Source organism: Urocitellus parryii, chromosome 1, assembly GCF_045843805.1.
Source record: "Urocitellus parryii isolate mUroPar1 chromosome 1, mUroPar1.hap1, whole genome shotgun sequence".
Taxonomy (NCBI): domain Eukaryota; kingdom Metazoa; phylum Chordata; class Mammalia; order Rodentia; family Sciuridae; genus Urocitellus; species Urocitellus parryii.
In genome coordinates, this window is record NC_135531.1 from 133,219,534 (window position 1) to 133,231,410 (window position 11,877).

General features: G+C 41.1%; 4 non-coding genes across 4 annotated transcripts; 3 read left to right on the forward strand and 1 right to left on the reverse strand.

Moving 5' to 3' along the window:
* Positions 1–1,041: 1,041 nt before the first annotated feature.
* Positions 1,042–1,114, forward strand: Trnat-ugu (transfer RNA threonine (anticodon UGU)). Its single transcript has one exon. It is a non-coding gene; the product is annotated as a tRNA-Thr (tRNA).
* A 4,403-nt stretch (positions 1,115–5,517) lies between these two features.
* On the forward strand, positions 5,518–5,589 carry Trnap-ugg (transfer RNA proline (anticodon UGG)). Its single transcript has one exon. It is a non-coding gene; the product is annotated as a tRNA-Pro (tRNA).
* A 268-nt stretch (positions 5,590–5,857) lies between these two features.
* Positions 5,858–5,930, forward strand: Trnav-aac (transfer RNA valine (anticodon AAC)). The gene has a single exon. It is a non-coding gene; the product is annotated as a tRNA-Val (tRNA).
* Positions 5,931–6,167: 237 nt separating this feature from the next.
* Trnal-aag (transfer RNA leucine (anticodon AAG)) lies at positions 6,168–6,249 on the reverse strand. Its single transcript has one exon. It is a non-coding gene; the product is annotated as a tRNA-Leu (tRNA).
* Positions 6,250–11,877: the final 5,628 nt, after the last annotated feature.

Sequence of the window (11,877 nt, forward strand, 5' to 3'; positions counted from 1 at the left end):
TAATATTTCAATCCCTCAGGGGACAGTCTCCAATTTCCCGGGACTCCCTCAAAATTGTCCTCCTTGATCCAACCTGACTCGATTTACCTATCTATACTGACTGCCTAATTCTGGCTTCAGTATGAGAGTATGTGTGCATTTCCTATTTCTATCCTTTGTGCATCATAAGATCTCTGGGTCTCTGAGACCAAAAATTGACCTAACAAGCATCTTAGCCTATCTGGATAGTTTCAGATCCACCAAGACTCTGCCACCAGATCCTAATAGGGGCAACATTCAGAAGGGTATCCAGGGACCTACTTCTGGTCTGACCACCAGTGACCCAAGTCACCAGGTTTTGCAGGAAGCTAGTGGAGCCTGAGCCACCAGAACGAGCTCTATAACCTATAGTCACTACTTTGTCCTTTCCTAGACTAGACCTCCTGTTCTTCAGAGTCAAAGGATGCCCCAAGAGTTGTCTTTTCCTAATTCTTCTCAAAGTGAGGCAGGGGTTAGGGACTCCAGGCCTTGGCCCTGTCTTTATCTTGGCACCTTGTAACACCAAGACTTTCTGATTCCCTCACTATTCACTCTCAGCCTAATCTTCCTCTGCTCCTCACTATCCAGCCCACTCCAGGTGGGCCACCTTAACAGTTCTGACCTAGATTCTCTGCAGAACCGGCCTATGCACACTTTTCCTACTTGTAACTTTGACTGCTGGACCACTGTCATCTTACAACAAGCCACAGACACCCTCCTTCACTCTTGCTTGCGCTCGCTCTGCCATAGGCCCCAGCTCTTCACAGCTCCGCCCATTGGAGAAACCGCCCCCGCCAGCGCGCATAGTTGGTCCTCTCTTCCCAGGGCTGTCTCAGGAACTGTGGCCGTCTGGCTTTCCAGACACTTACTGACGCCGAAGTAGGAAGGCTGCTACTACTGAGCCAAATATCATTGGTCCTGTTTTATTGTTTCATTTCTTAATACAGTGATCTGCTATTGCGACTGCGCAGCGGCGGTGATGATGGTGTCAATTGCTCGTGCGCAGAAGCTAGCACCGTGGCTGGCTCCATAGCTCAGGGGTTAGAGCACTGGTCTTGTAAACCAGGGGTCGCGAGTTCAAATCTCGCTGGGGCCTTAAAAGACAGTTTTACCTTCCTTATGTGAAACTTATATTTTCGCCTTCGCTGTGAGGCAACAATCACTTCCTCTTTGCCGCTCAGTACCCTCAATCCAGCAGCCCTCCTTATTGTCACCTTTTTCTTGAAAAGTCAGATCCACTGCGGACTCCACTATAGTAGGTTCTTCTGTTCCCGCACTTCTATCCCGCGGACACCCCCTAGCTTGTGTGTGAGAGAGCTCTCGACGAGTTCATTGTAGGTCTTTCCATATCCTTCTGTCGCCCTACTCCGTCCAGGGGCTTGCCCTCGTCTCTCATCCTTTCGTCTTTGCTAGGTCGGACCTCCTCTCGATTTCCGGAGTGGAGACGACTCCCCCTTCCCTATTTGGCTCCTCTTCCCTACCAAGCATTTGTCTTCCTCCACGCGCACTGGACGTTAAATCTGCTGCTCTGCTTGCTCCAGGCGGCGATGTGTCCTCCCTCTCTCAGTCCTTTCTGCTTTCGTGTTGTAGACATTTGCTTCTCTGTGAAATCACTGTATATAAAGAAAAATGCAAACAAACAGTTCACATTCCTGACACCCGAATCCAAAGACAATCACTTTGTCTTATTTGCGTCCAGCTTTTTTTTAAACCAAAAAAATTTTATACATCTGAAGAATGCTGACCTTTTGAATTTTATTGATTTATGTTATTGAAGGAAATGAAGAGTACCAAATGAGCCTAAAATGTGTCTCGGGAAACCCAACTGCGCTGGCGACGTCAGGTCCTGCCACTCCTACTCCCAGATCGCAGGCATCCTCTCTCCAACCAGAAGAGCGAGACGCCACCAGTGGCTGCGGCTCAGGGTTAGAAAACAGAATCCCGGCTCAGAGCTCCAGAGCGCAGAAAACTATTAGCAGACGTCTGGGTAGCGATTGGAGTAGCGGGAAGGGAAAGAGCCAGGTGCGTGGAGAAGGGAGCAGGTTTCGGAGACCTATTGACAGGAAGCACACTCTTTCCTCCTGCAGCCAAGCCAGCTCCTATTCAAAGAGCCAAGATTTGGGGTCAAGACTCATACTAACACGCTCGGGACAGGCCAGGAGCCCGCCCGCGGGCCTTGGACTCTTTTACCCGAAGGACTCGTACCGCAGAAAGGTCGCCTTATTGGAGAAGCTGGATTGCAGGGGCCAATGGAGAGAGCTATTCGGGAGCTTAAATAAAGCCATCCTCTGAAATAAAAGTAAATATCGAGGGAGGCGTGTGTTGGCAGGTTGTTGAACTAACTGGTGAATGAATCTCAGGCCTTCATTTCAGAGGTACTCAAGAGTCTGGTCGTGACCCACTGTCCAACCAAGGGCGACTGAATACACCAAGTCATCTGTTTCAGTCGGACCTAGTCCAGGCGGGGTACACAGGCTCACACCCCTGTCCTTTTGGCATTGAGGACGTATGGGCAGAAACTTGGAAGGAGGAAGGGGTAGCTAGTGTGGAACATCACTTGTAGGTGGGTCAGTTCACTTGGGAAGAGTTGAAGGCCAAGGACAGAACCCAAAGGGAATCCACATGCAGAGAGCCCTGTGTGGGAGAGGTGAGGTACGAGTGGAGCATCCACTATTAACGACAGTGGGAATAGAAAATGAATGGGAACAGAATTAGCATTTTTTACTTAAGAGCAAGGTAAACACCACCAGTCTCCCATACTGTTTTTCTTTTTTTTAAAAAAACGCTGTAGTTGTACATGGACACAATAGCTTTGTTTATCTTTATGTGGTGCTGAGGATAGAATCCAGTGCCTCACCCTTACTAGGTGAATGCTCTCCCACTGAGCCACAAATAGTAATTTTATATATTTATGGGGTACAGTGTGATTATTCAAAATATGTGTACATTATTTAATGATTAAAGCAGGATAATTAGCATATCCATCACCTCCTACATTTATCATTTCTTTGTGGTGAAGTGTTCAAGAACCTCTCTACTAGCTATTTTGGAATGTCTATATGCTATTGTCTATATGCTATTCACCCTACTGTGCTGTTGAACACTGGCACTTAATCTTCTTATCTACTTGTAACTTTGAACCCACGGGCCAACTTCTCTACCTTTCCTTCTCCTGTCTCTGGTAACCACTATTCTACTCTGTTATATCAGAGTAGAACTTTTTATATTCCAAACATGTGTAGATCATAAAGTATTAGTCATTCTCTGTCTTATTTCATTTAACACTGTCCTCTGGGTCCATTCATGTTGTCAAAAATGACAGGATTTCATTCTTTTCTTAATGGCTAAATAGTATCCCACTCTGAATATGCCACTGTTCTCCCTCTCATTGCTTTGGGTTGAATCCAGGGCATCCTACAAGTTCTCTACCACTGAACCATGTTCCCAGCACTCACGTTTTCTTTATTTTTATTTGTTTTCTTTCTTCTTTAGTTTCACAATTTCTTTATACATTCGTTCCTTGGATATTTTGGCATTGAGGGCGTTAATTCCAAATCTTCACTAATAGGATTGGTATTACAATAAATATAGATGTGCAGGTATCTCTTTGATGTGTTGATTTTATTTCCTTTGAATATATGACCAATAGTGTGATTGCTGGATTCTATGATAATTATATTTTATTTTTTTGAGGAATCTCTATTCTTTTTTCCATAATGGCTGTGCTAATTTACATTCCTACCAACATTGTGTGAGTTCCCCTTTCTCCACAACCTCACCTGCATTTAATATTATGTATCTGTTTGATGCTGCCCATTCTAACCAGAGTGAGAGATCTCATTGTGGTTTTGATTTGCATATCCTTGATGATCAGCTATGTTGAGCATTTTATCATATACCTTTGGCCATTTATTTATCTTCTTTGGAGAAGATAATTGAATTATTACTATTATTATTGCTTTTGAGATGTTTGAGTTCTTTATATATATTCAGGATACTAACCCCTTGTCAGATGCATAGTTTGCAAATATTTTCTCCCATTTTGTGTGTTGTGTGTCGGTTTTGATATTGTTTTCTTTGCAGTGCAGTAGACTTTTGGTTTGATGTAATTACACTAATTAAGTTTTGTTTTAGTTCCTTATTCTTCTGAGGTCCTATTTAAAAAAAAATCCTAAAAAAAAAAAAAAATCCTTGTCCAGATTAATGTTACAAAACCATTTCCCCTATGTTTTCTCCTAGTAGTTTCATAGTTTCCGGTCTTAAATTTATGCTTTTAATCTTTTTGAGTTTTAATAACTGGTGAGATAGGAATCAAATTTTGTTTTTCTGCATGTGGATATTTAGTTTTCCCATTATCTATTATTGAAGACACTGTCCTTTCTACAATATGTGCTTCTGTCGAAAATCTGTTGACTGCAAACGCGACCTACATTGTTTTATAACAGCCGTTAGTGTAGGAGATTTCTCTGCAGGTGACACAAAAATAAACCTGTGGCCCAACTCTGGGTGGATTATAGCGAATTTAACGGCAGGGAATCTGATTTACTGTCTTTTACTACTAACTAATCCAGCGCAATTAAGTTATTTGGGGTGAGATCAGGTCCAAAGCAAGGGTAGAGGACAGTGCCCGCACAGGTTGGATCTCCGTGCAGGAGGCAGCTTGCAGCAATCTCAGGGGAGTTGAGAGCTTGTTCAGGGCTGGGAGTCCAGCCGTTGGCCCTGCGTGGTGTGTGTGTGTGTGTGTGTGTGTGTGTGTGTGTGTGTGTGTGCGCGCGCGCTCGCGCGCTCCTTGAAACCGGTTCTCCGGTTCTCCGAGGCTTACTAACTGCAGTTGGCTAGTTACTCCAGTGAAAGTGGGATTCCGGATCGTCGGTTGTTTCTTCCTTACACTTCCCTACATTTTCTGAACATTTTGTAAATACTTACGTATTGTGTCTTATATTTTCAAAAACCAATAAACAGCCGATCCTCCCCTTTACCGGGCACCCCAGCCTAAACTCAGCCACAAGCTAAACTGGAGTAGTAAGTACTCCAGCTTCACTTTGTCTTTCGCGGCTCACCATACAGTTCGTCTGGGATCCCCTCCGAACTCTTCGTCCTTTCCTGGAGCCTTCGGGTTCTCCTTGCCTCTGTGCCCATCCCCTGATCCTCAAGATTTACGCCTTAATTAAGCTCCCTTAGGGGTGGTGGTGGTGGTGGTGCGCCCAGCCTCTAGAACGGATGCCTCTGCTAGCTGCTCGAGGGGTCTGAACAGAGAGGAGCTCATTCAGAATCCATGGCTTGTCACAGGGGCTCAAGAATACAGAGCTTTCACGCTGTGCTGAATTACCTTGTGGCTGAGTTAGCCGCAGATGGAAGTTGAACAAATATTGATTGGGTCGGAGACATTTTCAACAATGAAAATAGTTCCAAACCTCTATAAATAGAAATCACTTTTTTGACGTTGAAACCAGCTCTATAGAATAAGACCTTGTATTGAGAGCGCTTCGGACAGCGGGTGGCTCGTTGGTCTAGGGGTATGATTCTCGCTTTGGGTGCGAGAGGTCCCGGGTTCAAATCCCGGACGAGCCCGTTTCTTTTCACACTTAAATATTGTCTTTAACATTGGTAATTTTAACCCTGGACAGTGCCAGGGAATGTGCCTCCAAATTGAGAATAGTCTTGGAGGGAAGAGTGAATCTATAGTCGCTGTTAAAGGGATTGAGCCAGAGCCGCATGAGGCTGCCTCAGTCTCTGTGGATTGTGAATTTCTCGCTTTAAATAGAATTTGGTAATCTTTGAAACTAGGTGGTTGTTTGTTAACAGTCATTTAATGTTCCAGAGCAAGCTACCCCCACGGGTTTCCGTAGTGTAGTGGTTATCACGTTCGCCTAACACGCGAAAGGTCCCCGGTTCGAAACCGGGCGGAAACAACTTTCTTACATTCACCTTTTAAATAATTGCTCTCTGAAATTTATCATCTTGGGAGAAATTTGAGGAATTTCTTTGAACTTGTCGAAACTGTCTTCGCTACAGTGTTCTCTCCCCTCAACCTTCGGGTTCCTGTTGAGTGTGCCGCTTTGTGTCCTCTATTTTATCCAGCGGTTTTCGCCCGGTAATCGCGTTTGCAGAGTTGATGGTAAATTATAGATCAAAAAAGACACAAGGGATGGCAGCGGTGGGATTCGAACCCACGCCCCCGAAGAGACTGGAGCCTTAATCCAGCGCCTTAGACCGCTCGGCCACGCTACCCACCTCTCTGGTGCATCTTTTTGTGTCATTCTTCAATATAGTTAGAATCCCCAGGGTCTTTAGGCAAACACCGAGCTGTGATGCGTTTATATTCTGTACAACCACATTCGATCTGGCAGGATCTGATGGTGGGTTTTTTTTGTTTGTTTTTCGGGAAAGCACTCAATTCGCTTCTGTGGTTTCCTCTTTGAGGAGTGGACCTGACCACAGAGGAAGTCTACTACTTTCTCACTTTTTAAAAAGACCATGGACATGTGTGGTTTTACAAATTTAAAAGGGAGGAGAAAAACCTACACATTCACTTCCATTTTTTCAAAAATTCATACATTTTTATATATTTTGTCAGCGGCACTGATACAGGATATAGGGAAATGGTATTTCAGGTTTGAATAACTTGACCTTCCACTCATTGGGACCATCTTGGCCTGACATTGAGTGCCACTATGTGGATTAGGAATTGAATCTATAAAATCACACGGAATTGAAGTGACCACAGCCCCTGCCACAATAGGTTTCTTTGCATCTAGCCATTTCCCCAACGGTGAGCATTTACTACTTAAGAGAGAAGTCAGACTTGGAATCTAGGGTCATTAAAACTTAAAAACAAACAAAACGATGGCAACAAACAAAAATCCCTCATGATTTTCTTTTTGGTACTGGGGACTGAACTCAGGGCATTCCCGGCCCTATTTTGTATTTTGAGTCTCACTGAGTAAGGCTGGATATGAACTCGTGATTACACTGGGATTACAGATCTGCGCCACCGCCCCCAACTGACTCATGATTTTCTTTTTTTTCCTTATTTGCTGATGATCCTTTATTTTTGATTTATTCATTTATATGTGGTGTCGAAAATCGACTTAACGCCAGATAAGTGCACTTCCACTGAGCCCCAGCCCCATCTCCTAACTCATTAAATATTTTTTAGCTACACATGGACACAATATCTTTGTTTATTCATTTTTTTATATGGTGCTGAGGATAGAACTCAGCGCCTCATATGTCTGAGGCAAGGGCTCTGCCACTGAGCCACAACTCTAACCTCCATGATTTGATTTTTTTAAATCTTGAAATTATTATAGATTGACAGATCATGGCAAAGGAAGTTTGCCAGGAGGTCCCATGCACCCTTCACCTGTCCTCCCCAATAATAACTCAGATATCTAACTATAGTACAATAACAAAACCAGGAAGTTGATTTTGGAACAATCCACAAAGTTTATTCAGATTTTCTCCCATTGTACATATTGGGAGGTTGTGGAACCTTTAGAAGTAGGGCCTAGTGAGAGATTTTAGATTGTTGAGGAAATGCCCTTGAAAGGTATTGTGGTACCCTGGTCTCCTTCCTTCTCTTTTGCTCCATCATCACAGAGTCAAGCTGTTCCATCATCACAAGCCTCTCTTGGGCCACTTTTTCTTTAAGTACTGATATGTTTATTATGGTATAAAGCAGTATGTTGTACACCAAATCATTTTACAGTAAAAGCATTTTGTTGTTTTTAGATATACATGTATGTATAATATTTTGATATATCATACATATATGGAGTATAACTTATTCTAATTAAGATTCCATTCTTGTGGTTGAACATGATGTGTAGTTACACTGTTCGCATATTCATATATGTGCATAGGAAAGTTATGTCTGATTTGTTCTACTGTCTTTCATATTCCCATCCCCCACCTTCCTTTCATACCCCTTTGTCTAATCCAATGAACTTCTATACTTAACCTCCTTATCTTCCCTTGTTATGCGTTAGCATCCACATATCAGAGATAACATTTGCCTTTGGTTTTTGGCTTATTTCACTTAGCACGCTAGTCTTCAGTTCCATCCATTTACCAGCAAATGCCATAATTTCATTCTTCTTTGTGGCCAAGTAATATTCTATTACATATAAATATTACATTTTCTCTATTCATTCATCTGTTGAAGGGCATTTAGGTTGGTTCCATAGCTTGGCTATTGTGAATTGAACTGCTATAAACATTGATGTGGCTGCATCACTGTAGAATGCTGATTTTAATCCTTTGCATATAAGCCAAGGAAGTAAAAGCATTTTATATATGACTAGTATACAACATTTTATGTATTACCAAAGAAATCACTGCATAAATAGCTCCAACACAAAAGTGGGTTGTAATTTTTAAGTCCATTGAATTATTTGATACATAAATTATAAAATATTTTCTCTGTAGAAAATAGTAAAAATGGTAACCTTTTATAGCCACACACAATCTTTTTAATCTCCTCTGTCCCCTATCTCCTAACCCCTGACAACCACTAATCTGCTCTGACTCTATAATTTTATTACTTCAAGAATTTAATATAAAGGGAATAATATATTATATGGCCGGTGGAGTTTATTTTTTCATTCAGCATAATTTCCTTGGAATGAATATATATATACACATATATACATATATAAATACATATATGTGTATCTATCTATCTATCTATCTGTTTTATTGCCAAGTACTATCCAAAAGTGTAAATGTGACACAGTTTGTTTAGCCAATCACCTGTTGAAAGGTATTTGAGTTGTTTCCAGGCTTTAGCTATTACAATTAAAATTACTATGGATGAATATCTGTGTACAAGTTTTTGCATGAACATGGCTTTGATTTTCTCTGGGATAAGTGCTTGAGTGTAGTTGCTATATCATATGCTAAGTGCATTTTTAGTTTTAGAAGAAACTATCAAACTATTTTCCAGAGTGACTGTATCATTTTACATTTCTATCAGCAGTGTATGAGAAATTAATTCTCTGCATCCTTGCTAGCTTGGTGTTATTACTATTTTTATTTATACTTGTTAGAATTGGTATGTAATGATATTTCCCCTAAATCTCATTGCATTTCCTATATGGCTAGTGATGTTAATTTTTTGTTGTTGTTGTTGTTGCTCAGTACAAAGGATTCATTTTAAGGGTGCTCTAACTCTGAGCTACCTCCCCAGTGTTTTTTATTTTATTTTGAGACAGGGTCTCACTAAATTGACTTGAACTTGTGATTCTTCTGCCTCAACCTCCTAAGTAAGTGGGATTATAGGTATCCACTGCACCCAGTGAGTTTTAATACTTCTTTCTATATTCCAGTTATAAGTCCTTTGTCAAATGTATCATTACAATTATTTTCTTCCAAACTAGCTTTTGACAGAGGTGCAAATGCAATTCAATGAAGAAAGGATATCCTTTTCAACAAATGGTGATAAAGTATTCACAGGCAAAAGGATATACAGCTCTATGCAAAAGAATGAAACTTGGGCTGGAGTTGTAGCTCAGTAGTAGAGCGCTTGCTAGCACATGTGATACACTGGGTTAGATCTTCAGCACCACATAAAAATAAATAAATAAAATAAATGTATTATGTCCATCTACAACTAAAATAAAAAAGAACCTCAATTGTATTAGTGAGCCTTCTGTCACTGTAACTAAATACCTGAGATAATCAATTTAACAAGAGGAAAGTTTTGTGAGTTTTTCGGTCTAAGGTTGGTTGGCACCATTGTTTTTTGGCCTGCAACTAGACAGCACATTTTGATGGGAATACCCAATGGAGGAAGATTTACATGTGGCTTGGAGCAAAAGAGAAAGGAGACCAGGGTACGGCAATCCCTTTCAAGGGCATTTCCCCAATAATCTAAAATCTCTCACTAGGCCCTACCTCTAAAGATTCCACAACTTCCCAATAGTGCCATCCAGGGACGAAGCCTTTATATATGGATCTTTCGGAGGACATTTGAGGTCAAAGTATAGCATCAACTAAAACCTTATAGCTTATACAAAAATTAACTCAAAAGAGATCACAAACTTAATGTAAAATTTAAAATTATAAACCTTTTAGAAAAAAATAGGAGAAAATCTTCAAGACATATGGCTGAATACAGTGAAGGGAGAAGGAGGAGGAGGAGGAGGAGGAGGAGGAGGAGGAGGAGGAGGAGGAAGAGGAGAAGGACTTCACCACAATTAAAAACTGCCCATGTGTTCATGACTCTTGATAAAAGGATACAATGTTACTTCCTGGGGCTGGGATTGTGTCTCAGTGGCAGAGCACTTGTCTCATACATATGAGGCACTGGGTTTGATCCTCAGCACCACATGAAAATAAATAAATAAATAAAATGAAGGTATTGTGCCCATCTACAATTTAAATTTTTTTTAAAAAAAGGTAGTTCTTAATTATGTTTTTTGGTACCACTGATTAAACATAGAGGTGCTTAACCACTGAGCTACTTTCCCCACCCCTTTTTATTTTTCAAAACAGTGCTGTCTAGTTGCAGGCCAAAAAACAATGGTGCCAACCAACCTTAGGGCTTTGCTTAGGGCCTTGCTTAGGGCCTTGATAAATTGCTGAAGCTGGACTTGAACTCTGATTCTCCTGCCTCAGCCTTGCAAGCCATTTCAACAAATGGTGCTAAAGTATTCACAGGCAAAAGTATTCCTGATCACCACCTTGCTGGGCAACAAGTACTTTTTAAAAAGTAAAAACAAAAGGCCTATAAAATTATGGTTTATAAAAACTTTAAATTTTGTAAAAACAATAATTGTCAACCTGATCTTCTTAATACCTGAAGGAATCACCTGTCTTCATTCCCATGCTCCCTGTGGCGATGGAGATTGAACTCAAGGGCCTCACATATGGTAGTCAAGTACTATACCACTGAGCTACAAACCCAGTCCTTCCATCTCTTCATGTTGCAGCTTAAAATCTATGAAAGATACATCTCAAATTGGTTCTTCTGCATTTCCACCCCTCCAGCCTCATGTTTATATACAATGGAAGAAAGGCATTAGGTATGCCAAATCTTAGACTTAATGAAAGTGTATCTTGCCCTGTGACAGAGTGACTCTACAGAAACAAATACACAAAAGACAAGATGTGTGCAGAAATTTGCCTAGCAGCTTTACTCATAATAATTCACATCTGAAATGTCTACCACCATTATACTGGATAAATAAAATCATGTAGAGTTATATTTGGGATAATTGCAACAATGATAATGAGCAATGTGGGAGGATTTCATTACTATTGAGCAAACACAGCCAGACACAAGAGTCTTTATTCTGTACAAATGACACTGAAGCATCAGCAAAACTAATCTATCATGATAGAAGTTAAACATTGTTATTTGGAGGAAGGTGGTACAGGAACTGAGTTGGAAAGGACACAAAGAAACTTTGGAGTGCTGGACATGTTCCCTCTGCCTCCCCCTTGCCCCCATACTGGGGATTGAACCCGAGGGACTCTGCCCCTTAGCTACATCCCTAGGACTTTCTTATGTTCAGACAGGGTCTCAATTGGTTACTCTGGCTGGCCTTAAACTTTCAATCCTCTTGCCTCACTTTTCTAAGGAGCTGGGATTATAGATGTGTGCTACTGCATCTAGTGATTTTCTTTTTTTCTAAAGGCTGAATAATATTCCATGGTGTATATATACAACATTTTCTTTATCCCTTCACTTATTGATGGACAGTTCTCTTGACTATTCTGAGTAATGCGGTAAACACAGGAATGCTGATATCTCTTTGACATCTCTTGACTGGAAATATGATATGGATAGCTTCCTCTTCCTCTTCCATTTCCATTTCAATCTCTCAAGGCTTTCAAGCTCCTGAACTCTACACT